General features: G+C 41.0%; 1 protein-coding gene across 2 annotated transcripts in view; it reads right to left on the reverse strand.

The window, feature by feature from the left end:
- Rc3h1 (ring finger and CCCH-type domains 1) overlaps window positions 1–21882 on the reverse strand; it is a 76073-nt gene extending 54191 nt beyond the window's left edge. For both annotated transcript variants that reach the window (XM_040737230.1, XM_040737229.1), the window contains exon 1: window positions 21593–21882. The gene's annotated coding sequence lies outside the window, so the exon portion shown is untranslated. The remainder of the gene's footprint in view (window positions 1–21592) is intronic.
- Between the last annotated feature and the right edge of the window lie 3369 nt (window positions 21883–25251).

Consider the following 25251-nt stretch of genomic DNA (forward strand, 5'->3'; position numbering starts at 1 on the left):
TTGTCTGTCTTGGCAGTAAGATCCTTTGCCCTCTGAGCTACCTCACTGACACCATCAGAAATTTTTTAAACTATAAAAAAAACCCAACCTAAAACCTTTAGTACATGTCTTTTGTCTTGTTTTAAAGAAATTAAACTAGGTTCTTGCGCATTCTAGGCAAGCACCCCAACCAATTAGCTACAAATCTAGTCTCTAAATGTCTTAATTTTACCAATAATTTTAGTGTTTTTTTTTAATTGGGGGGATAAGAGGATGGTGTTGGTCTTGCTGTGCCCAGGATGGCCTGGAATTCACCACCTAGTTCACACTGGTCTCAGACTTGCAGGACAATCCTTCCCTGTTTCCTCGGTGCTGGGATTAATGGTGTATGCCGCCATGTCTGGCATGCCAGGTGCTTTTATGACAATGAGAAAAGTGACTAGTAAAATAATATTACACACTATTAATGATTTGATTATGCTCAGTAGTATGTTTAAAGATGGAAACAAATATTATTTCAGTTGTCATTAGGTAGAAAAATTATCTGCTGCATCTTATTTTTAAAGTAATTACAAGTAATTCACATTTTATTGAAAGTTCAATACCATGAAGCATGGTAGCTCAGAATTGTAAGTTCAACTGCTATGGAATAATCCTTCTGTATACTGTGTGAATATGTGTCACTATGATTGGCTTAATAAACAATCGGGCTGGCCAATAACTGAACAGGATAAAGTTAGGCGGGAAAGCCAAACTGATAATGATGAGAATAAGAAGGGTGAAGTTAGGGAGGTCACCAGTCAGACCCAGAATGAGTCAGACACACAAAATGAGGTAAAAGCCAATAGCCTTTTGGCAGCACATAGATTAATAGAAATGGGTCAAGTTGTAAGAACTAATTAGTAACAAGCCTGAGCTATTGGCCAAGCACCTACAATTTATATTAAGTCTTCGAGTCAGTTATTTGGGTTATTTGGGAGCATGTAGTCGGGACAGCAAAACTCCACCTACCCCAAAACTTAGGAGACCAAGGCAGGGGGACTGATCCAATTTTGAGACCACTGCAAAGTACATGGGGCAGACTAGGCTATAGTGTGAGACCCTGTCTTAATAAAACAATCAAAAACAAAAAGAAAAATTAGAGAAAAGTTTCTATTACAGGATATGCTAAAAACTTTATCTACATATCCAACAAATGTTTACAAACACTATAGTGCACCAGACTGGATTAATTGTTGGGAACATAACAAAACATCACAATCACAGCATATGCCTTCATGTAGTCATCAGCTTATTGAAATGCAAACCTGGATTTTATAAAATGTGCGGCTAGATAATTAAGATGAGATCTCTTGGGGAAACAGGGGGGTGTCAAAGGAAGAGGCTAATCAAGTTGGGGAAGGGATGGGAGAGGGAGAGCAATGAAAGAGGTATCTTGATGGAGAGAGCCATTGTGGGGTTGGGGAGAAACCAGGTGCTAGAGAAATTCCCAGGAATCCACAACGATGACCCCAGCTAAGACTCCTAACAGTAATAGAGAGAGTGCTGGAACTGGGCTTCTCCTGTAATGATTGGTGACTACCCTAATTATCATCATAGAACCTTCACCCAGTGACTGATGAAAGCAAATGTAGAGATCCACAGTCACCAAGCACTAGGATGAGAGTCCAGTGGAAGAGAGGGAGGAGGGATTGTATGAGCAAGCGGGTCAGGATCATGAAGGGGGAAACCCAGAGACAGTTTGGTAGCCTGAATGTGACTAAACTAGGCCCTCTGCATGTGGGCCTAGTCTGTGAGGCTTAGTCTGTTTGTAGGGCTCCTGACAGTAGGACCAAATCTATCTCTGGTACACGAGCTGGCTTTTTGGAGCTCATTGTCTATAGTGGAACGCCTGTTCAACCTTGACTGGGGGTGAGGGGCACCTTGGTCCTGCTTCAACTTGATTTGCCAGGCTTTGCTGATACCCATGGGAGGGAGAGGCCTTGCCCTTTCTGAGGAGTGGATTGGGGTAGGGGAGCAGGAAAGAGAGAACTGTGGTTGGTATGTAAAATGAATAGAAAATTTAAAATGAAACTATATTTAATAGCTTACTAGACTATAACAAATGTGTAGCCTGAAATGACTCACTATGTGGCTGGCCTCTAGCTAACAGTGATGATTTTCACAAGCTTCTGCTTCCCACATGTCTTGACTGCAGGTGTTTACTTCCACATCTGTCTCATGTTTTTTTTTTAATTTTATAAACACTATTTAAAACAAAACTTGTAAACAAAAAAGCCATTACACTGTAGCCATGTCAAAATTCCATACATTTTCTAAAGTCAGTTACTTGCATGTGTTCAGATGGCTCCCATAAACGCAAATAGTAAATCATGACGCTGCCTGCATTTTAACTTCTATAACATATTATACTTTAAATAAATCTCACCTATAAATCTGTCGTGTGGATGTTAAAATAGAACTATTACAGGGTCAAATGCTACAATGAAAAGTGTTTGTAGCATGTTCCAAGATGAAGAACTAGAAAGTGAGCGTTGAGAAGATGAGATATTCAAGCTAAGACCTACACATTAGGAAATGGCGGGCCAGTGAGGTGGCTCAGCAAGTAAAGGTGCTTAGGACCCATGGAGTGGAAGGAGATAAACCTTAAAGCTGTCTTGCCCTCCATACACAAACCATGGTATTCAAGCACTCATAGATTCATACAAATAAACAAATGTTATAATGCTTTTAAATAAAATCTATGCTAAAATTCATTAAATTAAATAAAGTATCCTCTGTTACCTTTTCTAAGAATCTGACCATGTAGACCATGCTGGCCTTGAACTCACAGAGATCTGCCTGCCTCTGCCTCCTGAGTGCTGGCATTAAAGGCTGAGCCACCAATGGCCAGCTCCCATTGTTTCTCTATGCAAGTAAATATACAATACTAATTGTAAATGAATTATTATGTTATTTCCAATTCTTCTGTCTCTTAATTAAGTCAGGTTTTTTTCTTAAAAAGTATAGCTGGTTTTTTGGGGGGGGAAAGTGTCGAGACATGGTTTTTCTGTGGCTCTGGAGGCTGTCCTGGAACTAGCTCTTGTAGACCAGGCTGGTCTCGAACTCACAGAGATCCACCTGCCTCTGCCTCCCGAGTGCTGGAATTAAAGGCATGGGCCACCATCACCCTTTGATACAGTCTTAAATAAGACATTTATATCAACTCCTCCAGGCTGGGAACACTGCAGAAGAGATGGACAGAATGAAGAGCCAGAGGATGGATGAGTGCTGTGAAGACAAGGCATGACCACTAAACACATGACCTCACAGCAGCTACGGTTACCTGTACAACAAGCAAATCAACAATTCAGCATCAATAGGAGGGCTCATGAGCCTATATCACTATTGGCTAGTGCAACTGATGGATTCAAAGGGAATCATTTTTCTTTATGAATGTGGCTACTTATTAGGTTGTTCATGCCCCTGAGGATGGTCCCACTCATGTATATGCAAGGAAGCACTAATAGGACTTGGGTTATTCTCATTAAAAAGGAAGGAAATAGAACAGGACATAAAGATAAAAGGGGAATGTTTTGGGGGTAGTGGGTAAGGTAGGAAGACGTGCAGGGCTGGATAGGATGGAAATACATTGTGTAAACATATAAAATAGTCAAAAAATTATTTTAAAGACACCATTTTAAAAATAAATTATAGCTAGACATCTTCCTTCCCAGTAAAAAGGAAACATTTGAGCTTGGCATGATGGCTAACATCATTAATCTCAACACTGGAGAGGTAGGCAGATCTCTCTAGGTTTGAGGCCAGCTAGGAGGACTGCATGAAGAGACCTAGTCTTTTTTTTTTTTTTAAAGAAGCATGTTTATTTAGATTCTTTTGTTCTTTGCTAAATCCAGTGCTAAGGATTACAGTAGCAAGTCTACATACATGTCTCATTCTGCCATATATATAAACAATCACAAAGTTAAACTGATGGTTGTAAATTGTGTACATCTATGAATGGATGGTACAGAAAAAAAAGCACATATATAATATGGAACTGTATCAAATTCGGACAGAGATGTGTGGGATGCTGTGTACTAATGTAATGATATTTATGATGAAAGCTAAATAATATGGTAAAGCTAATACTCTAGATAAAAGAAAAGGTATAACTACAAGTTTCTGAGACTAAATAGATGATAAAAATAAGTGAAAGAGCCGGGCTTTGGTGTGCACGCCTTTAATCCCAGCACTCGGGACACAGAGGCAGGCGGATCTCTGTGAGTTCCAGATCAGCCTGGTCAGCCTCCAAAACAATACAGAGAAACAAAACAAAAACCAAAATAAATAAATAAAATAAGTGAGGCCGGGCGTTGGTGGCACACACCTTTAATCCCAGCACTCGGGAGGCAGAGGCAGGCGGATCGCTGTGAGTTCAAGGCCAGCCTGGTCTACAAAGTGAGTTCCAGGACAGCCTCCAAAGCCACAGAGAAACCCTGTCTCGAAAAAAACAAAAATAAAAAAAATAAAATAAGTGAAGACCATAAATAGATAAATGAATGAATGAATGAATGAAGTGAAACCAAAATAAAGAGCTTAAAGGATGACATGAGAGCTAGTGAGATGATTCAGTGAGTATAGGCACTTGCCACCCGGATTTGAAAGCCTGAGTTTGATCCCGGGAACCCATGTGGTGGGAGGAATTTCTACAAGTTGTTCTCTGACCTCCACATGTGTGTACATAACACACACTACATGCTACAAGCAGCTAGATTCTAGATCCAGATCCAGAGAATCCAACATCCTTTTCTGATTCCCACCAGCAACACACACACACACGCGCACGCGCACGCACACACACACACACACACACACACACACACACACACACACACACAGAGTACATAATCATAGGCAAATAACCCATATATAAACATAATTTTTCTTAAATTAAGAGTGGTCACACAAAAGAATTAGCAAAGAGCAAATAACGTAAGACCTTCTGACTCACTGTATTCATGCATCTACTGCCACAGCCAGCTGATTTTTGACAAAGGGGCTAAGAATATAATTGGAAAAAGGACAGTCTTTTCAATAAATAGTGCTGAGAAAATTGGATGTCCACATTAAGAAAGGAAATAGATCCCTCTTTCTCACCAGTTGTAAGAACCAAATACAAATGTATTGTGGGTTTCTCTGAGATCTGAAACCGCTAGAAGAGAGCAGAGGAAACTTGAGGGTGCTGGAATAGGCTGGGTTTTTGCTGTTGTTTAAGGCTATCCTAAAGAATAAATAAATAAAAAGCTCAAGAAGCAAAAATAGAAATTGGATTACATCAATTAAAAAGCTTTGAGGGAGCTGGGCTGTGGTGGCGCACACCTTTAATGCCACCTCTCGGGAGGCAGAAGCAGGTGGATCTCTGTGAGTTTGAGGCCAGCCTGGTCTACATCGTGAGTGCCAGAACAGGCTCCAATGCAATACAGAGAAACCATGTCTCGAAAACCCCCCAAATTTTTTTAAATAATAAATTAAATTAAATAGATGCTTTTGAGGGTGTGTCTGGAGATAGTAGTTAGTTAAGAGAACTTGCTGCTCTTCCAGAGGACCTGAGTTTGAGTCTTAGTACCTAACAGGCCAGCTCACAATTTTTAACTCCGTTCAGGGACTTGACACCATCTTCTGACCTCTGTGGCAGCTCCACACACATACTCATATACATACATACATACATACATACATACATACATACATACATACAGTGGAAACAGAGGGTAGACGGTGCTTGCTGGTCATCAGCATAACTCCAGGCTTAACAAGAGACCCTATCTCAAAGGAATTACACAGCAAGTAATGGAGCAGAATACCTTAAGTCCTCCTGTGACCTTAAAGCTCAAATGTGCATAAACCATAATCATTCATATTGATATCTCTCCCTAATTAAATTAAGATTTTAAAGAACTTTCAAGTCACCCTTAGATATTCTATTACAAGAACAATAAACTGCAAAGGGTTTTTTTTTTTTTTTTGGTTTTTCGAGACAGGGTTTCTCTGAATTGTTTTGGAGGCTGTCCTGGAACTCACTCTGTAGACCAGGCTGGCCTCGAACTCAAAGAGATCTGCCTGCCTCTACCTCCCGAGTGCTGGGATTAAAGGCGTGCACCACCAACGCCCGGCAACTGCAAAGGTTTTTTGATACCCAAAGTTTGAATTGTAGAAAATTATCCAAGAATTCCTACTTTCTCATTCTTTAAGTTTCTTTCTCCAGCCTCATTTTTTCAAATATTCAAAGCTTATCAAATATGGTTGTTCACATAATCTTTAACATATATATGGTAAACACACACACACACACACACACACACACACACACACACACACACACACACACACACACACCCAAGGTAATAAACATTCTTCTACTTGGGCTAAGAGTAAACACATGAAATTAAAATACCAACATCCTGATTCTTGGACAAAGGAATGAGGCATCTCCTAGATGGTCCAAGATTCCATCATGTTACTCAGAATAGAATAGTTTAAAATTTATTACTTATTTCTGGAATATCACTTAATATATTTTGAATCACTGTTGATTTATACTGTATATGCTGCCACCTGTTTGTTACTTAATAGCCACCTTTGTTGTCAGATCCCTGATTCAGAGAAAGATCAAATTTAAAATTTATCAAATACCTGTTTAAACTAGTTCTTCTCCTGAAGCACCATTATAGCTATTTATATATGATAAACTCTTGATGTTGGGCAAGGGAATGACACAGGGTCTGACTATAGAGCCTTTGCTGGCCTGAAACTCATTACATATCCATCTGTGTTGAATAAGCTCTCAATAAATGGCCCTAATGTACAAAATTAATGATGCAAATGAGATCAAGGCATGAACCACATAAGACAGATCATGTATTATGCATTATCCATAGAGTAGCACCACCTATGGTTTAAGGCATCTGTTGGGGGTCTTGAAAAGTATCCAACAAGGATAAGGGGATTGCAATGAAATGTTATCAATGCTGCAATACAGTTTATCACCCAATTTAAAATTTTAAAAGGCTACATACAGAAAGGTACTCAAAGTAAAGGCAAGACTATGACTCAGGGAAGCCAAACTCCTAAATTGGTACTTTTAAACCTATAATTTGTGTTATAAGGTAACACAACAATGGTTAACATTAGGAATTTTTTTTAAGTCATGGGAAATCTAAAGTCCAGATTAACTGTGACACTTACACAGCTCTATAAATTAAAGTCAGTGAATTCTACATTTAAGTGAACTTTACTTTCTATAAATTATTCATCGATAAACCTGCTAAAATACTAAAGGTCTTTTTATTGCTTTGTTTCATAAAAGTCTGGTTTTTTTGTTTGTTTGTTTGTTTGGTTTTGGTTTTTCAGAGACAGTTTCTCTGTATGGCCTTGGAGCCTGTCCTGGAACTCGTTCTGTAGACCAAGCTGGCCTCAAACTCACAGAGATCCACCTGCCCCTGACTCCAAAGTGCTGGATTAAAGGCATGCACCACCAATACCCAGCTAAAATTCTGTAATTTTTAAATGTCCACTGGTCAAATTTTTCTATGAGCACAGCAACAGCCCTACTGAACAGCTAAATTACACTGCTGTGAAATGTTAAATGTCACAGCCATCTCTTACCATTACAGCTTAATTTTATATGTCCCTGATTTAGAAAAAAATAAAAACTGAAATGCATAATTAACTGTTGTGAGTTCTTTTCCTGACATAAGGATACCTGTTTATAGATGATAAACATGATGATGGGCAGCATTTTCAGCCCATGGCTAATTAACTCTTGAATTAGGACTAATTCACAGGTTTTAGTTTAGGTTTAGGTTGCCTAAGCAAACTATTAAAAACAAAAACTTATTTATGTAAAGAAACAATTCTTAGATCTCATCCTATCCCACATGGCAACTGTTGTGGTTTGAAAGAAAACGGTCCTCAAAGGGAGTGGCAATATTAACAGGTGTGGCCTTGTTGTTGTAAGTGTATCACTGTAGAGGCAGGATTTTAGGTCTCATATGTTCAAGATACTGAGTAGGGTCTTAGACCACTTCCTGTTGCTTGCAAGATGTAGGACTCTCATCTACTTTTCCAGCACCATATCTATCTGTATACCACCATGTCCCACTATGATGATAATGAACTGAACTCTGAACTATAAGCCACCCCAATTAAATGTTTCCCTTTATAAGAGTTGCCATGGTCATAGTGCATTTTCATAGCAATAGAAACCCTAAGACAACAACTTCTTAATAATCATTACTCTTAGCTGGGTGATAGTGGCACATGCATTTAATCACAGCACTCAGGAGACAGAGGCAGGCACATCTCTGTGAGTTCAAGGCCAGTCTGGTCTACAGAGTGAGTTTCAGGACAGAGTCTAAAACTACACAGAGAAACCCTGTCTGGAACCCCCCCCCCAAAAAAATTATCATTCTTGACCTTAACCTAATTTGCCACTTCTCTGGAACATTTCTATAGCAACCATCTTGAAGGAACCACATCAGAGGAGAGAAAATGTCTAACTGTCCTAAAAACTGAAGCTAAGTAATAAATACCCCAAAGAAAAATAAAGGCTTAGTATTACACATAAGTGTTATAAATCCCAATGGAGCACCAGTAACTCAGAAGAAATTATAGTCTAAGATTTGAAGATTAGAAGTTTCTAGTAATGACACCCTTTTGAAGAAAGACACAATTTTGACTGTAAAAATATATGGATTGAATTCTAACCATATAGCACACAATACACTAGATAAAATAGTTCTATAGTTCTATAAATGTACAACTACCCAAGACATATATGAAGTGAAAAGGTTAGAGGGTAAAAAGCCTGAAAACTAGAACTTGATTTATCAGTCCCCTTAGGAGAAAAAAAACTAATGGGAATGATTCAAGTAGGTTTTTGTTTTTGAGACAGGTTCTTTACATGTGCCTGGGTTAGCCTTGAACTCACTAAGTCAGTGATTCTCAATCTGTGGGTTGAGACCCCTTTGGAGTGGAAAGTCTCTTTCACAGGGGTCACATATCAGATGTTTACATTACAATTTCATAACACTAGCAAACTCACAGTTACAAAGTAGCAACAAAAATGATTCTATGGTTTGGAGTTACCACAACATAGAAAACTATATTGAAGGTTGAGAACTACTGTCCTAAGTAAACTAGACTGGTCTTGAACTCAGGGATCTCCTTGCCTCTGCCTCCAGCTAGCTAACTGGCTTACTTTTACTGTTTTCAGAGGCAAAGAATCACTTTCACGTCCAACCTAGCACCAAAACGTAGCAAGAAAAGCAGTGACAAAAGATGAAACCACTCCTGAGGAAGGTGCCTGACAAGAGACTGAAGCACAGTATTCAAAATGTTCACAGCAGTCAGTCTCTAACTTTGTTCCTCTAGATTCAAAATACATTATGTAAACACTAAAGAGGGTAACAGCACTTACTAAGGAAGTGATGAAATGAAGCAGCCAGATACAAAAACATCATCTTAAAAGGAACTTTAACTTAGTAGTAAGGACAATTTACAGATTATAGCAAAACTGCAAAGTTATTTTTTAAGCTTTCTATGTTAACATTCTATTAAATATTACCTACACTATACTGACAAGTACATAAAAACAATGTTCTCTACATTTAACGCTAAGCCAGTAAGAACTGATTCAGTAAATTTTTTTTTTTTTTTTTTTTTTTTTTTGGTTTTGAGACAGGGTTTCTCTGTGGCTTTGGAGGCTGTCCTGGAACTCACTTTGTAGACCAGGCTGGCCTTGAACTCACAGAGATCCACCTGCCTCTGCCTCCCGAGTGCTGGGATTAAAGGCGGGTGCCACCAACGCCGGGCTTCAGTAATATTTTAAAACACAGTGTGCATTTTATTTAAAAATTTTTCACTGCTTTTAAATAAAACAAATTACTAAAATTGACTTTCTTTGTTAAAGATGTTGCCACCTTCTTTTCAATTAAAAAATATTTTTAAATTATGCTTCTGTGTGTGTCTGTGGGGGTATGAACATGGCTGTTACAAGTGCCCAGAAGTGGGTGAGGGAATCCATGGCACTGGAGTTACAGGCCACTGTGAGCTGAAGACATGGATGCTGGAAACTGCACCTGCTTCCTCTGCAGAGTTGTGTCATTATTTATGTATGGGCTGGCAGTCCAAAGAAAAATCCAGACTACAGAAGATAAAGACCTTAGTCATGAGAATGCCTTTTGTAGATGCATGGCAAAATTTGAATTCGGTATGCCTTTGAATGAAGGGACAAAGCTCCTCACTCTGGTTGGTAATGAAGACTTGGTTGTTTGAGTCTTCCATCAAAGAAAAATCTACTTTGGGAGAAAGGAACGCTATTAAATGATTTATGTGGTAAATTCCCAAGGCATAGATCACAATGTACTAACCCTGTAACAGGTAAACCATAATCATGGAGACAAAACTCAAGGTCCTGCCAGGCGTTGGTGACGCACGCCTTTAATCCCAGCACTTGGGAGGCAGAGGCAGTCTGATCTCTGAGTTCGAGGCCAGCCTGGTCTACAGAGTGAGTTCCAAGACAGCTTCCAAAACAATACAGAGAAACCCTGTCTCGAAAAACCAAAAAAAACAAAACAAAAAAGCGTTTGGGAGTACATCTAACCAAAGAAGTGGGCTGGGTGGTAGTGGTGTCCACCTTTAATCCCAGGACTTGGGAGACAGAAGCAGGCAGATCTCTCTGAGTTTGAGGCCAGCCTGGTCTACAGGATAGGCTCAAGTTACAGAGAAACCCTGTATCAAACGTTCCCTCCTCAAGAAGAAGTGAAAGACTCCACTACAAACTTCAAGATACTAAGAAAGGAAATCACAGAAGATACCAACAACAAAGACATTCCATGCTCCTAGATTAGCATATTTAATATTGTGGATATTTCACAAGTTTAGCAAAAAAAAAAAAAATACATGTGAAACTACAAAGACCAAGTGTCTTAGGGTTTTATTGGTGTGAAGAGACACTGTAACCATGACAACTCTTATAAAGGAAAGCATTTTGGGAGGCAGAGGCAGGTGGATCTCTGAGTTCCAGACCAGCCTGGTCTACCGAGCGAATTCTCTGTCTAGAGAAAACCTAAAAAGGGAAAGCATTTAATTGGGGCTGGCTTACAGGTTCAGAGGTTTAGTCCATTATTGCCCTGGCAGGAAGATGGCAGTGTGAAGGCAGACACAGTGCTGGAGGAGGAGCTGAGAGTTTCACATCTTGATACACAGGCGGCAGCAGGAAAAAGACTAAGCCACACCAGAACTGGCTTGAGTATCTGAGGCCTCCAAGCCCACCCCCAGTGACACACTTCCTCAAACAAGGCCACACCTACTCCAAAGCCACACCTCTTAATAGTGCCACTCCCTATGAGCCAAGCATTCAAACACATGAGTCTAACGGGGCCTGTGCAAACCACGGCACCATAAATAGCCAAAGAAGGAACAAGAACACTGCTAGAGGCATTACAACACTCAACCTCAAATTATACGACAGGGGTGTAGCCAAAAAAAACAGCCTGGTGTCTGGTCCAAAACCAGGAAAATCAATGGAATACAACAGACTACCCTGAAATAAAGCAACAAAGTTATGCCCACCTAATTTTTGACAAATGAAGTAAAAGCATACACTAGAAAAGATAGCTTAGCCGGGCGTTGGTGGCACACGCCTTTAATCCCAGCACTTGGGAGGCAGAGGCAGGTGTGATTTCGAGACCAGCCTGATCTACAAGAGCTAGTTCTAGGACAGCCTCCAAAGCCGCAGAGAAACCCTGTCTCGAAAAAACAAACAAACAAACAAAAAAAACCCCAAACATTTACTTATTTTTAAAAACTATTATAATAAATGGTAGCAAATAAAAATTTAGCCAGGCCGGGCGTTGGTGGCGCATACCTTTAATCCCAGCACTCGGGAGGCAGAGGCAGGCGGATCTCTGCGAGTTCGAGACCAGCCTGGACTACAAGAGCTACTTCCAGGACAGTCTCCAAAGCCGCAGAGAAACCCTGTCTCGAAAAACCAAAAAACAAAAAAAAAATTTTTAGCCAGACCCAAAGACTGTACAACTCAATGATTTCTACCCAGAGTATCCATTTGGAAAGGAAACTGCAGAGGTTCACATTGGAACTCACTTTGTGGACCAGGCTGGTCTTGAATACACATCGATCCCCTATCTCTGCCTCCTGAGTGCTGGGTTTAAAGGTATGCACCACCACACCCAGTTAGCGAATATATTTTATGTGCTTATCCACCAGCAAAATAAACAAAAAATCCATGACAGAGTTAGTTAGAACTAGAAAAACAATTTGCTTTGTATCTTATTTGATAATTCATGTTCATTGGCTACATTAATCCTTCCTAATTACCTAATATTTAGCTTTTATTTTTCTTTTTTACATACTGTACCCATATGTACATTTATTTACATATAATATATTAATATATGACATTAATTATATACATGTACTGTTGGCTAGAATCCACATAAGGGAGAACATGAGTTATTTTTCTAAGATTATGTGGTCTTGTTTAATATTATATATCCTAAATCCATCCATTTTCCTGCAAATTTTGTGATTATATTTTTCTTTGGTGCTAAATGGTATTCTATTGTGTATTTATACCAAATTTGTGTTATTTGTTGATAGACAACTAGGTTGATTGCAATTCCTTGCTTTAGTGAATAAAGCAGCACTCAACATGGGAATGCAATGCAGGTATCTCTTTAATACAGTAGAGAGTTCTCTGGATATATCCCTAGGAGTGAAATAGCAGGGTCATATGGAGTTCTTTAATTATTTGAGAATTTTTCAAGCCGATTTCCACAATGGCTGTAGTAATTTATACCTCCACCAACAGGGAGTAAGGCCTCATTCTCTGTAATAAATGACAGATTGTTATTGTTATTGATTATTTGCATTTCTTTTTCTTGAAAAGTGTCTATCCACTTCAGTTGCCCATTTGTTGGTTGGCAATTTTATTTCCTTAGTATTTAATTCTGCAATTCTTTGTAAATTCTGGATATTTAGTCTCTTGTCTAAAGTATAGCCAGTAAAGAATTTCTTTCATTCTATAGGCGTTTGCTCTTACAATTTCTTTGCTGAACAGAAACTTTTTTTTTTGAGACGGGCCTCTACATATAGCTCTGACTGTTGGAGCTGGCTGTGTAGAACAGGGCTAGTGATCCTCCTGCCTCTGCCTCCCAAGTGCAGGAATTAAAGGTGTGTACCACCATTCCTAGAAGACTCTGAATAGACTTTTTTTTACAAGGTGAAAGATGAGAATCTTAATTTCATTCTTCTGTCAGTAGAAAATCAAGTTTTGCCTGCCTCTGCCTCCCAGAGAGCTGGAATTAAAGAGGTGCGCCACCAACGCCCAGCTCTTACACATAATTTAAAAGACTTAAACATTGCATTATTTTTGTTCTAATCACTTTCACATATCAAAAAACTACCAAATTTTATTTATACTGGTAGAAAGTGACTTAGTTTTTTCCTGTGCTCTTATAAACAACACATACACGTAAAAAAATTTAAATCATGGAGAAGAGCACTTGGATAGTTTTCACTTGGAAGTTTATGTTCTAACAGCTTTCTCTTGTGTTAGGGATGTGGCTCAGTTGGTGGCATGTTTGCCTAGCATGTATAAGGCCTGGGAATCCAGACACAGCATAAAACTAGGTGTGGTGGAACACACCTTAATCCCAGCACTCGGAGTCAGAAAGATCAGATGGAAGTAGAATGATAAATTGACTACACAGCAGATTTTGAGGCCAGTCTATCTCAAACAAAGCAAAGCAAAATAAAACAAAACCCACTATTATTCTCTATTCTATACATCTATAATTTTTTTTTTGGTTTTATGAGACAGGGTTTCTCTGTATTGCTTTGGAGGCTGTCGGTCCAGCCTGGCCTCGAACTCACAGAGATCCTCCTGCCTCTGCCTCCCGAGTGCTGGGATTAAAGGCATGTGCCACCACCGCCCGGCCACATCTATCATTTTTATGATTCTAAATATAACAAAAAATTTTTTAAATTTCCAGTGAATTCATTATCAGGGATAATATATGGTACAATACAATATTTAAGGATACTCTCAATAGGCCGGTAGCTACTGCTCTAAGATACCATGGATATCTCACCTATAACTCTTCCACTCTCAAACTTAATTTACAATTTTTATTCTGTTCTAGAACTATACAAAAGGTAGTCACGCTTTGCATAATTATGAGTAAGCCATATTCCAAAGAAGCTCAATTAAGTCTTTTTTTTTAGATTTATTTATTTATTACATATATACCAGATTGAATTGTAGATGGTTGTCAGCCACCATGTGATTGCTGGGAATTGAACTCAAGACCTCTGGAAGAGTAGTCAGTGCTCTTAACCTCTGAGCCATCTCTCCAACCCCCTCAATTAAGTCTTTTGGTCCTGGGACAGACCTGGAACTCTCTATTTATCCTATGACTGACTTCAAACTTGTCATCCTTCTTTCTGATTTAGCCCCACCAGTGCTGAGACTGTAAAGAATATACCACCAGGTTTGGCTCCTTTGTTCACACATTTCAAGATTCCAGTATCCATTATGAAACACTGAAGAGGGGGCTGGAGAGATGGTTCAGCACTTAAGAGCTTTGGTGCTCTTCCAGATGACCTGAGTTTGGTTCCCAGCACCCATATTGATGGTTCACAGGAGCCTGTAACTCTTAACTCCAAGAGATCTGACCCCCTCTTCACACACACAATGGGAGGGAGAGAAACATACAGAGAGACACAGAGACTTGCTTCAACAATAAATCTTTTAAAAGAGACACACAGACAAGGAACTTGAGGAAATGACTCAAGCCAGTAAGTGTTCAGCATGCAACCATGAGAACTGAATTCAGATCCCAGAGCCTGAGGGCACAGTGGCAGGTGTCTTTAGCCACAGTGTTGGTGGCATGAAACAGGCAGAACTATGAATGTCACTGGCCAGCCAGTCCAGCTAATAGATGAGCTTCAAGTCACTAAGAGACCCTGCCTCAAAAGTTAAAGGTGGACGGGCCTAGGAGATGATGGCTCAGTGACTAAAGGCACTTGCCACCAAGCCTGACAACCTGAGTTCAGCCCGTGGGAACAAAACCAACTCCTTCAAGCTGTCCTCTGCCCTCTTTGTTCATGCTGCAGCGACAGCCCCTCGCACATAGGTCATCTTGATATTGAAAAGATTCTCAACACCTTCCTCTGGCTTTCATCTGTATTCACACTCACACTAATAGGTATATGCACACACAAACATACACACAAAACAAAATACTAAAAGACTAAGGGCACACAGGGTCTATAGGGCAGTACTGTTGCAGACTGATAATTCTCATGCCTCAAAATACTGAAGTAAAATAATTTCTTTATGTAAATGTCTGACAAACTATTCTTATACTCTAACATCCAAAGGCAATTCAAATCCAGCCTTGACCAGGAGATATTCAACTAAATCCTAGGAAGCATGGTGATTTTGAAATCTGTGTTCTGGTATGGGTCAATCTGAGAGGTCTTTCTGAACCCAATCCTGAAGAATACCTGACCCCTGCGCATAAATATAGTCAGAGCCAAAGCTAAACCAGGTCAGAAAACCCTGCCAAGGAACATCCTGACCCGAGACAGTCACCAAACAGGGATCACTTAACAGTTTGTTCACTTTGTGATGACTGATAGACTGATAGATATATAAAAAACAGGGACTTCAAACTCATATGAAGTCCCTAAGGTCTTGAAGACATTGCAGAATTCTAAATGAGCTAAGGTGTAGAGGGAAGACCCAGCTTAATATCATTAAATATCACTAAAATTATTTTTTATTTTTTATGAAGTAATTCAAAGGTACAATTTAATAATTACGTAACAAACTGTAGCAATGTCAAAAATCTGTCTTGCTCAAAATGTGAGTTTCTGGATGCTAGAGAGATGACTCAGAGGTTAGGATCACCTGTTGCTCTCCAAGAGAACCTGAGTTTGGTTTTCAGCACCCACATGGTGGCTTATAATCACCCAGGGATCTACATCCTTTTCTGACTTCTGCAGAAACCAAAACTGTGTACATACACTCACACACATAAAATAAAAATTGGAAGATAAAAAATATGAATTTTATCACATTTGGACCTACTAAAAAGAAAAATAAGCACTTTTAAAATTTAAATTTATAACTATTTTTTGTTTGTTTTTATTTTTATTTTTTGGTTTTTTGAGACAGGGTTTCTCTGTGGCTTTGGAGGCTGTCCTGGAACTCCCTTGGTAGTCCAGGCTGGTCTTGAACTCACAGAGATCCGCCTGCTTCTGCCTCCCGAGTGCTGGGATTAAAGGCGTGCGCCACCAACGCCCGGCTAAATTTATAACTTTTTGATCATAGAAGTATTTGGCAGAGTACAAGCAGCAGAAAGTTAGGAGTCAAATACAATATTATAAAAAATAACTCAGCCGGGTGTTGGTGGCTCACGCCTTTAATCCCAGTACTCGGGAGGCAGAGGCAGGTGGATCACTGTGAGTTCGAGGCCAGCCTGGTCTACAGAGAGAGTTCCAGGACAGCCTCCAAAACAATACAGAGAAACCCTGTCTCAAAAAACAAAACAAAACAAAAAAAAACATAACTCACAGTAGGAAAAAGATATCTGTCAATACAGAAGGTATAATAATGACACATGTAATGGCTGTGGTAAAACAGCTAATTTGTGTCAAGACCTAGGTTTCAGTTCACTTTTATCTATTAAATATGGGACCTTTTTGCTATTTACTTAGCTGCTTCTAACCCCAGATTCTGTATATGTGAAATAAAGATAACAATGCAACCAACTACTAATGCAACATAACTAGAAGGACTAAATAAATGCTTTTAATGAATATGCTCTCAAAACCACACACACACACACACACACACACACACACACACACACACACTCGGTTCTATTTGTTTTCTTGAGACAGGCCTCATACTAGAACTTACTCTGTAGCCCAGATTAGCTTCAAATTTGAAATGATCCTTCTGCCTCTGCCTTACCCAAAGCTTTGGAATGAAGATTGGTTTGAAGGTTCTTGGTGTGTTTTTTTTTTGGGGGGGAGGGTTGTGTTCCAAGACAGGGTTTCTCTGTGTAATAGCTCTGGCTGTCCTGGAACTTAGGAGAGCAGGCTAGCCTTGGACTCAAAGATCTCCCTACCTTTTCCTTCCAAGTGCTGGGATTAAAGGCAAGTGCTACCATGCTGGTTTTTGTTGTTGTTGATATTGATGACAATGTTTACTGCTGGGGCTAGAACCCAAGCTCTCATGAATGCTAGGCAAGCACTTTAACACAGAGCCGTATACACTCCCCAACACTATCATTTTTTAAATGATATACAATATTCCTCTTTCCAATCTCTTTATAGGATTTAACAGATTTTTTAACTGTTAATATTACTAAGAAAATGCAAATCTAAAGGCTGGACACGGTGGTACAAACCTTTAATTCCAGCACTCAGGAGTTTAAAGCCAACCTCTAGGAAAGCAAGCTCCAGGAAAGTCAACTTACATAGTAAGACCCTATCTTAAAACGTAATAAATAAGGCGTTGATGGTGCATCCCTTTAATACCAGCACTTGGAAGGCAGAGGCAGACAGATCTCAGTGATTTCCAAGACAGCCAGTATTGTTACACAGGGAAACCCTGTCTTGAAAACCCATAAAAAATTAATAATAAATACATAAATTTTGCTGGGCAGTGGTGATGCATGCCTTTAATCCCAGTGCTTGGGAGGCAGAAGCAGGTGAATCTGTTAAGTGTAAGGCCAGCCTGGTCTACAAAGCAAGTTCTAGGACAGCCAGGGCTACACAGAGAAACCCTGTCTCTAAAAACCAAAAGATTTTAGTGTGTGTGGTGTGCATGTACATATGCAGATACAAAACACACAGACAAGTGCTCATTAGGAAGCCATGGGAGCTCTCTGCTGCTCTAGCACTCTGCTTTATTCCTTTGAGACAGGGTCTATCGGCAAACCTGGAGCTAGGCTGGTGACCAGAAAACTCCACTGGTCCTCCTGTCCAGTCCCCACCACAGTGAGATTACAGGCATGCACATCATACCATGATTTTTACTTGAGTGCTAGAGATTTGAACTTAGGTCCTCACACCTGCACAGCAAGCACTACCCACTGAGCCATCTCTCCCTGGTTCAGTAGTTGAAGACCTTTGTTTTCAGGAAAAAATGTATCAAATGAGATTAGTAAATCCTTGATGAAACAATGAGTTTTTTTGGTTTTGTTTTTTAGAGGTAAGGTTTCTCTGTGTAGCTTTGGAGGTTGTCCTGGAACTAGCACTTGTAGACCAGGCTGGTCTGGAATTCAGAGATCTGTCTCTGCCTCCTGAGAGCTGGGATTAAAGGTGGGCACCACCAATGCCTGATGAGGTTTTTTTCCTAACTTAAAATCTACAAACTCATAAATCAGTATTATGTAATTGTTGCAATATGCTTAGAGCCACAAATAAACATTAGTATCATTACAATATACACATACTCTTTTCTGTGCCTAACAAAACTCAGTATGAAAAGAAAAACCACCAATGTGACTTCAACAACAAAAATAAAAGTATTCTGAAATTCTTAGCCACCTCCTCTAAAAGTCACAAGTCATATTAACAGTAACCATGCAATGTAAAAGTTGTTTCTCGGCCGGGCGTTGGTGGCGCACGCCTTTAATCCCAGCACTCGGGAGGCAGAGGCAGGCGGATCTCTGTGAGTTCGAGACCAGCCTGGACTACCAAGGGAGTTCTAGGACAGCCTCCAAAGCCACAGAGAAACCCTGTCTCGAAAGAAAAAAAAAAAAAAAAAAGTTGTTTCTCCATGATTCAAAAGATCAAATCATCCATAACAATGCTATGTTAAGGCATAAAATAAGGTTACTGATATGAATCTGCTACACTATACCTCAATTCCTAAATAAGATGACTCAATTTACATGTTTTATAGTTATTTACTACCAATTCTTTTTTTCCTTTTTCTTTTTCTTCTTTTTTTTTTTTTTTTTTTTTTGGTTTTTCGAGACAGGATTTCTCTATTATTTTGGAGACTGTCCTGGAACTCACTCAGTACACCAGGATGGCCTCGAACTCACAGAAATCTGCCTGCACCTGTCTCTGCCTCCAAGTGCTGGGATTGTGAGCCACCAACACCCGGCTATTTTACTACCAATTCTTGCAGCAGAAATAGAAGCTAGTAATTAAATTTCTAATTACTGAACAATGCTTCTAACAATGACAGAGATAAATTCTAATTAGGAATTTACCCTAGAAATTGGCAAAAGCGATCAATCACTATTTTCTTTGTACAGGTCAACCTTCCTTTTAAGAATGTTAATTCTGTTAATTCATGCCGGGCAGTGGTGGCCCATGCCTTTAATCCCAGCACTCGGGAGGCAGAGGCAGGCAGAGCTCTGTGAGTTTGAGGCCGGGCTGGACCGACAGCCTCCAAAATAATACAGAGAAACCCTGTCTCGTTTAAAAAAAAAAAAAAAAAAGAATGTTAATTCATAGCCAGGCGCTCAGGAGGCAGAGGCAGGTGGATCTCTGTGAGGTTGAGGCCAGCCTGGTCTATAAAGCGAGTTCCAGGACAGGCTCCAAAGCTATAAGAGAAAGCATGTCTCAAAAAACAAAAACAAAACAAAAAAACTTAACTTAGCTGTGCAGTGGTGGCAAACACCTTTAATTCCAACATTCAGAAGACAGAGGCAGGTGGATTTCTGAGTTCGAGGCCATGTTCCAGAACAGCCAAGGCTACACAGAGAAACTCTGTCTCAAAAGTAAAAATAAATAAATAAAAGAGAAAGGAAAAGAAGAATGTTAACTCAGTCCAGCATTCAGATGCTAAGACAGGAAGATTGTTAATTCCTGCCCAGCCTAGACTACAGCAAGACCCTGTCTCCAAAACAATTCAAGGAACAAATACAAAGCCCCTAATAGATCCTGCAAGTGAATATTAATCAGTCTTCTTGAATGCATTCAAGCTTTACATATAATTTTCTGCATACACAATAGAAACTGGAACAGAACTCACCCCACTCCACCCCTTACTTGAAACTATATGTAGTAAACAACTTGAAAAATTAAGTTTAGGAGAAAAAGTTAACTTACGTTTTAAGATATTACTGCAGTATAATATACTAATATAAAAGGTCTGTCTCATCCTAAGCCTAGCTACTTAAAACAGGTCACAATTGTTTCTTTTCTTTCTTTATTTTTTATTTTATTTACTTAGTTTATTTATTTATTTATTGGTTTTTCGAGACACGGTTTCTCTGTATTGTTTTGGAGGCTGTCCTGGAACTCTATCTGTAGACCAGGCTGGCCTCGAACTCAGAGATCAGACTGCCTCTGCCTCCCGAGTGCTGGGATTAAAGGCATGTGGCACCAACGCCCGGTCTCTCTTTTTTTTTAATTATTAGTAAAAGTTTCAACTGTTTAGTGTTTGGCTGGTTGATTTGGTTTTTTTGTTTTCTGTGTTGGCTTCCAGAGTGCTAGGATTACAGGCATGCAACACAATGCCAGGCTAAAAGTTTCTGAAATATCAGAAAGTAGGCTTTAAATATGAATTTTCAAACAGAGAAAAAGGCTTCTATCCAGCAATTTTTAGGGCAAATTGGCGAAAATATGAGAACATGAGACAAGAAATCGTAAGGGGACAAATGAACCACTTCTCTCCTAAGTAAGTGCCTCCAGAAGATAGGCACTTTATCAGAATGGTTAATGTTATTTCCTCTGCCTTACACAATTCAAAACGGCTAGTTAGAAAAGTTCTGCTCAAACCTTAATCTGTCTCTGCGTTGCCAGTAAGTGGCTTTGTTTCCAGTTTCAGACTATTCTGGGATGTCAAGAGTTATATTATTGCTGCTTCAAAAGAGCCCTGGTTTCAGTTCACCCTCACCAGGGATGTGAGTCCAGTGATTTTTAGAGACCTGATGTTTAGAATAATGTTAAGGAAAGGTCCACCCCTTATTACTCCATCCTTTACCAACAACCGTATTTTATGTATTTTTGTTGTTGTTGTGGCACTTAAGTTTTTTTGAAAAAGGCACCTGCACATGGTTTCGTCTTGGCCAATAGGGTTTATCTACAGGAACCCCAGGGAAACCGTCACCCTAAAACCCACTTGGCCGAGGAAGGGGGCTGGGGAAGGAGCAGCCACGCCTGGCAGCTAGGCAGGAGCGGCGGCTGTTTACAGGAGCTTTCTCCCTCCCCCACCGCACAGACAGGGGTCCAAACAACATTCCCAGCGAGCAACTCTCCGCCGCCGGCTGTCCTCGGGGGGACCGGGAACCGGCCAGCCTAGGACCCTCACCCCTCTCGCCCCAGCCGCCCCAGCCTCCCCAGCCCTCTTTCGTCCAGGGCGGTGTCTGCGCGGTCCCTCGGCCTACCTTCCCGGGCAGGCCCTCCGGGCGGCACGCGGAGGCCTGAGGCCTAAAGGACGCCGGCCACTGACAAGCCCCGGGGCCGGCCCCGACGCAGGGCGGGTGAGGACAGCCCCATCCCCGCCGCCGCTGCCTATTGTTCTCAGCCGCGGCCGCCCCGCTCCCCACGCTGCCGCCCGCCACTTGCTCACCGCGCTGGTCCGAGCAGCAGCTCCTCTCAGCTCCGGGTCCCTGCGGCCGTCGCCACCGTCGCGGCAGCCGCCTCCGCCGCCGCTGCCACCATCGACTCTGACTCTGTCCCAGGCCGCGGGACTACGGCCGGAGCCGCCACCGCCAGCGCCGCCTCCAGCCCCCCACCTGCTGCTGCTGAGGCTGCTCCTGCAGCAGGGGCCATCTTGTTGGTCGGCCTCCCCTTCCTCCTCCGCGTCCTCCGCCGCCCGTCGCTCGTTGTCCTAGTCCCCTTCCTCTTCCTCAGACTCGGGCCCGCCCCGAGACTGGGGCGGAGATGAGGGGGAGGCTCCTCCTCACGGGGTGGAGCCAACGGAGTGGAGGGCGTGGTTAACGAGGTGGGGCGTGGCCGGTGAAGGGCGTGGCCCGGAGGAAAGCTCTGAGTCACCAGCCCCAACGCCCTGCCTAGAGCGGGGGACGCGCCCCGCCCGTGTCCCGAGCACTGTCGCGCCCTGAGCGGAGAAACTGGTCCCACCTCCTCCCCCGCAGCCCGCCGGGCCCGTGGCCACAGGGCTTTTGGTTCCACCAGGCAAGTGGCCAGGCAGTGTCCCTACGCTCGCTCCAACGGAGTCTCGCGCTGCCTCTGAGCTTGTCACTTTATCAGCTCTGGATCCTTCTACTCTTGCATCTTTTTTACTTACATCCTACTTTACCTCGCCAGTGTATCTGTGTCTGTGTTAGATGGTTTTGTTTTATCCCGGCCTCTGTCCCGCCGCTTTTGCCATTGCCAGCATTCTTATGGAGTCCCCAAAGAGTCCAGCCTCTGCCCCCACGGCCTGTAAGGTACTGCTCCGAAATGTCTTAAACTGAATGAACAATGAGGTACTCCAAATCGAAAGGAGAGAAAAAGATTCGGAGGAAAGGACTAAACTTTGGTACTTTCTACAGACGGTTTTGACTCCTACTAGAATAAAGATACTGGTTTAGTTTGGAAAAATGGGCATATCTTTGACAGATTCCGTTTTCGGAGAACCGAAAGAAATGGAATTCTAATACAATTCAGTACTAATTTCTCATAAAAACAATCCTCGGCCAGGCATTGGTGGCTCACGCCTTTAATCCCAGCGCTCCGCGGGCAGAGGCAGACGAATCTCTGTGAGTTCGAGGCCAGCCTGGTCTACAGAGTGAGTGCCAGGACAGCCTCCAAAGCAATACAGAGAAACCCTGCCTCAAAAAAACAAACAAAAAAAAGTCTTCAAACTGAACGACGGTGGTGGCGCAAGCCTTTAATCGGGAGGCAGAGGCAGGCAGATCTCTGTGAGTTCCAGGACAGCCTACAAAGCTACATAGAGAAACTCTGTCTTGAGAAAAAAATACAAAACAGAAAAAATGTAAAACAAACAAAACAAAAACCCTCAGATCAACACCCATTTACTGCTCCCCACATTGCACTCTGCTTTTTGCTTTCCGACTTTGGCTGTGAAAGCAGAGAGTTTGTGGTCCTGTCCTTTTTGTTTTGTTTGTTTGTTTCTGTTTCTGTTTTTTGAGAGAGATGTCTCTATTATATAGCTCTGGCTGACCTGAAACTCGCTCTGTAGACCAGGCTGACCTCTAACTCACAGAGATCCTCCTGCCTCTGCCTGAGATTAAAAGCTTGTGCCCAATGCCCAAGTCTGTCCTTCTTCACTGTAAAATCACTAACATTAACTAAAAAACAAACAAAAAACAACTTCTACAACTTCTGCCTCTCACTCAATAAACATTACTGGGTGTTTGCCGGTTCTTTTGTTTGCTTGGTTGGTTGGTTGGTTGGATTTGGTTTGGTTTGGCTGGGTTTGGTCTGTTTTTGTAACAAAGTATCCTGTAGTCCAGGCTAGCCTAGAAGTCCTGATCCTCTGCCTCCTGAGAGCTGAAATTATATAGGTGTATGCTCCATACCTGGCTAGGTTTTGGCTGTTTCCTGTAACACAGGCTGGCCTGGAACACATAGTGTAGCTAGTGCAAAGGGCTAGCCTCCCTCCTCTTAACTCCAGGGAACTATAGGTGTGAGCCTGCACATCTAGCTCAGGTAGTTTTTATAATTATCTCTAAAATATCACACACTTTCCTAAACATCTAAAACAAGTTCTTTGTAGTTGATTGTAACTTCCTGGTGGTAAAATTTCAGCTTATTTTTACACTTATTGGTGTCTGTATTAATCATGTTTGCTGCTTTTGTAGTGAGCTAAATCTGTAATCTCTTTACTGAATACAGTAGTGGCCCACTTATCTGAAATTTCTATGATTTCAGTCACCTCTGGACAACTGCAAACCAAAAATGTTAAATGAAACAAATTCCAGAAACAATTCAGGAGTTTTCAATGGTTTTCTATAATACATTGTTACAATTGTTCTACTTATCATTAGTTTCTAGCTGTGCCCAACTTGTAAATTAAATCTAATTAGTCTTATATCTAAGTAAACACGGAGAGGGTTCTGTGCTACTTCCCTTAGTTCAGTCATCTGCTGAACACCTGGGAACATATCTCCCAGATAAGAGCCTGGCTCTTGCAGTAAAACCAGGCCTCATTTCTAGCAGTCATAGGGATTAGGCAAGCATGTACTAATCTAAAAGTTATCTCTTGGAAAGCCTTTTTTCCCTTCTCAACCAGACCTCTGTCCTTTACTAGGAAAATCAGATTAATCTGTTCCTCCTACCCCTCCTCCTCCTCCTCCTTCTCATTCTCCTCCTCCTCCTCCCTTCTCACTCCTAGGGAACCTTCCACAACAGAAGGTTTTAGCCAGCTGTTGCTAGGCAGACATGCCAATTTCTCTGTTTAGGTGAAAGCAAGTAACTTATCTTGCATTACAAACAAACCACATAAGGAAAGTCCCTTAAAATAGGGATGCCTCAGTTAGCAAGGGTCCTTCTGAGTACCCTATAAAATATGATTTTTTAAAGGTTAAATTTGTTTCAGTATTTCAAATAAAAAGAAGTTAAAAACAAGTTGCTCAAAGTTCATTTTGACTATAAAATTAAGCAAATACTTGACAGCAGAAGGAGAATAATTCTTAAGAAACAACTGTTTATAATAAAACTAACCTGCAAGAAGTCATTTATGTTTTGAATTCCACAATTAGACTAGAAGTGAGATACAGAAAATAATGTGTCCCTTGAGACCAAGTCTATTTAAAAGAGATGTGGTAATTCACCAAGGGAAAAGACAAGATAGTATGAGCTTATTCCAAAATTAATAACTATTTATAAATTTTAACTAGTATATTAATCCCTCTTCCCCTAATTTTGCTGTTTAAATTTTAAAAATTACTGTCTTGAAATTAGTTAGAAATGAATTGAAAGATTGAATTAGATAGTATGTTAGAGTTTATATGTGTATATAGTTTAAATTTCAAAATTTTAGAAATTGGAGCCAAGCACATGCCTTTAATCCCAGCAATTGGGAGGCAAATTTCTGTGAGTTCAAGGCCAGCCTGTTCTACAGAGTGAGTTCCAGGACAGCCAGGACTGTCTAAAACAAAAAACAGAAAAAACCTTTAGAAATTGAAGGTAGGCATGATGGTTCACACCTTCAGTCCAGCACTCAGGAGGCAGAGGCAAGCATATCTCTGGAAGTTATAGGACACCTTAGCCTACATAGAACACTCCAGGACAGTCAAGGCTATCTAGTGAGACCCTGTCTCC

This window comes from Mesocricetus auratus, unplaced genomic scaffold (genome assembly GCF_017639785.1).
Source record: "Mesocricetus auratus isolate SY011 unplaced genomic scaffold, BCM_Maur_2.0 Super-Scaffold_100676, whole genome shotgun sequence".
Lineage (NCBI taxonomy): Eukaryota > Metazoa > Chordata > Mammalia > Rodentia > Cricetidae > Mesocricetus > Mesocricetus auratus.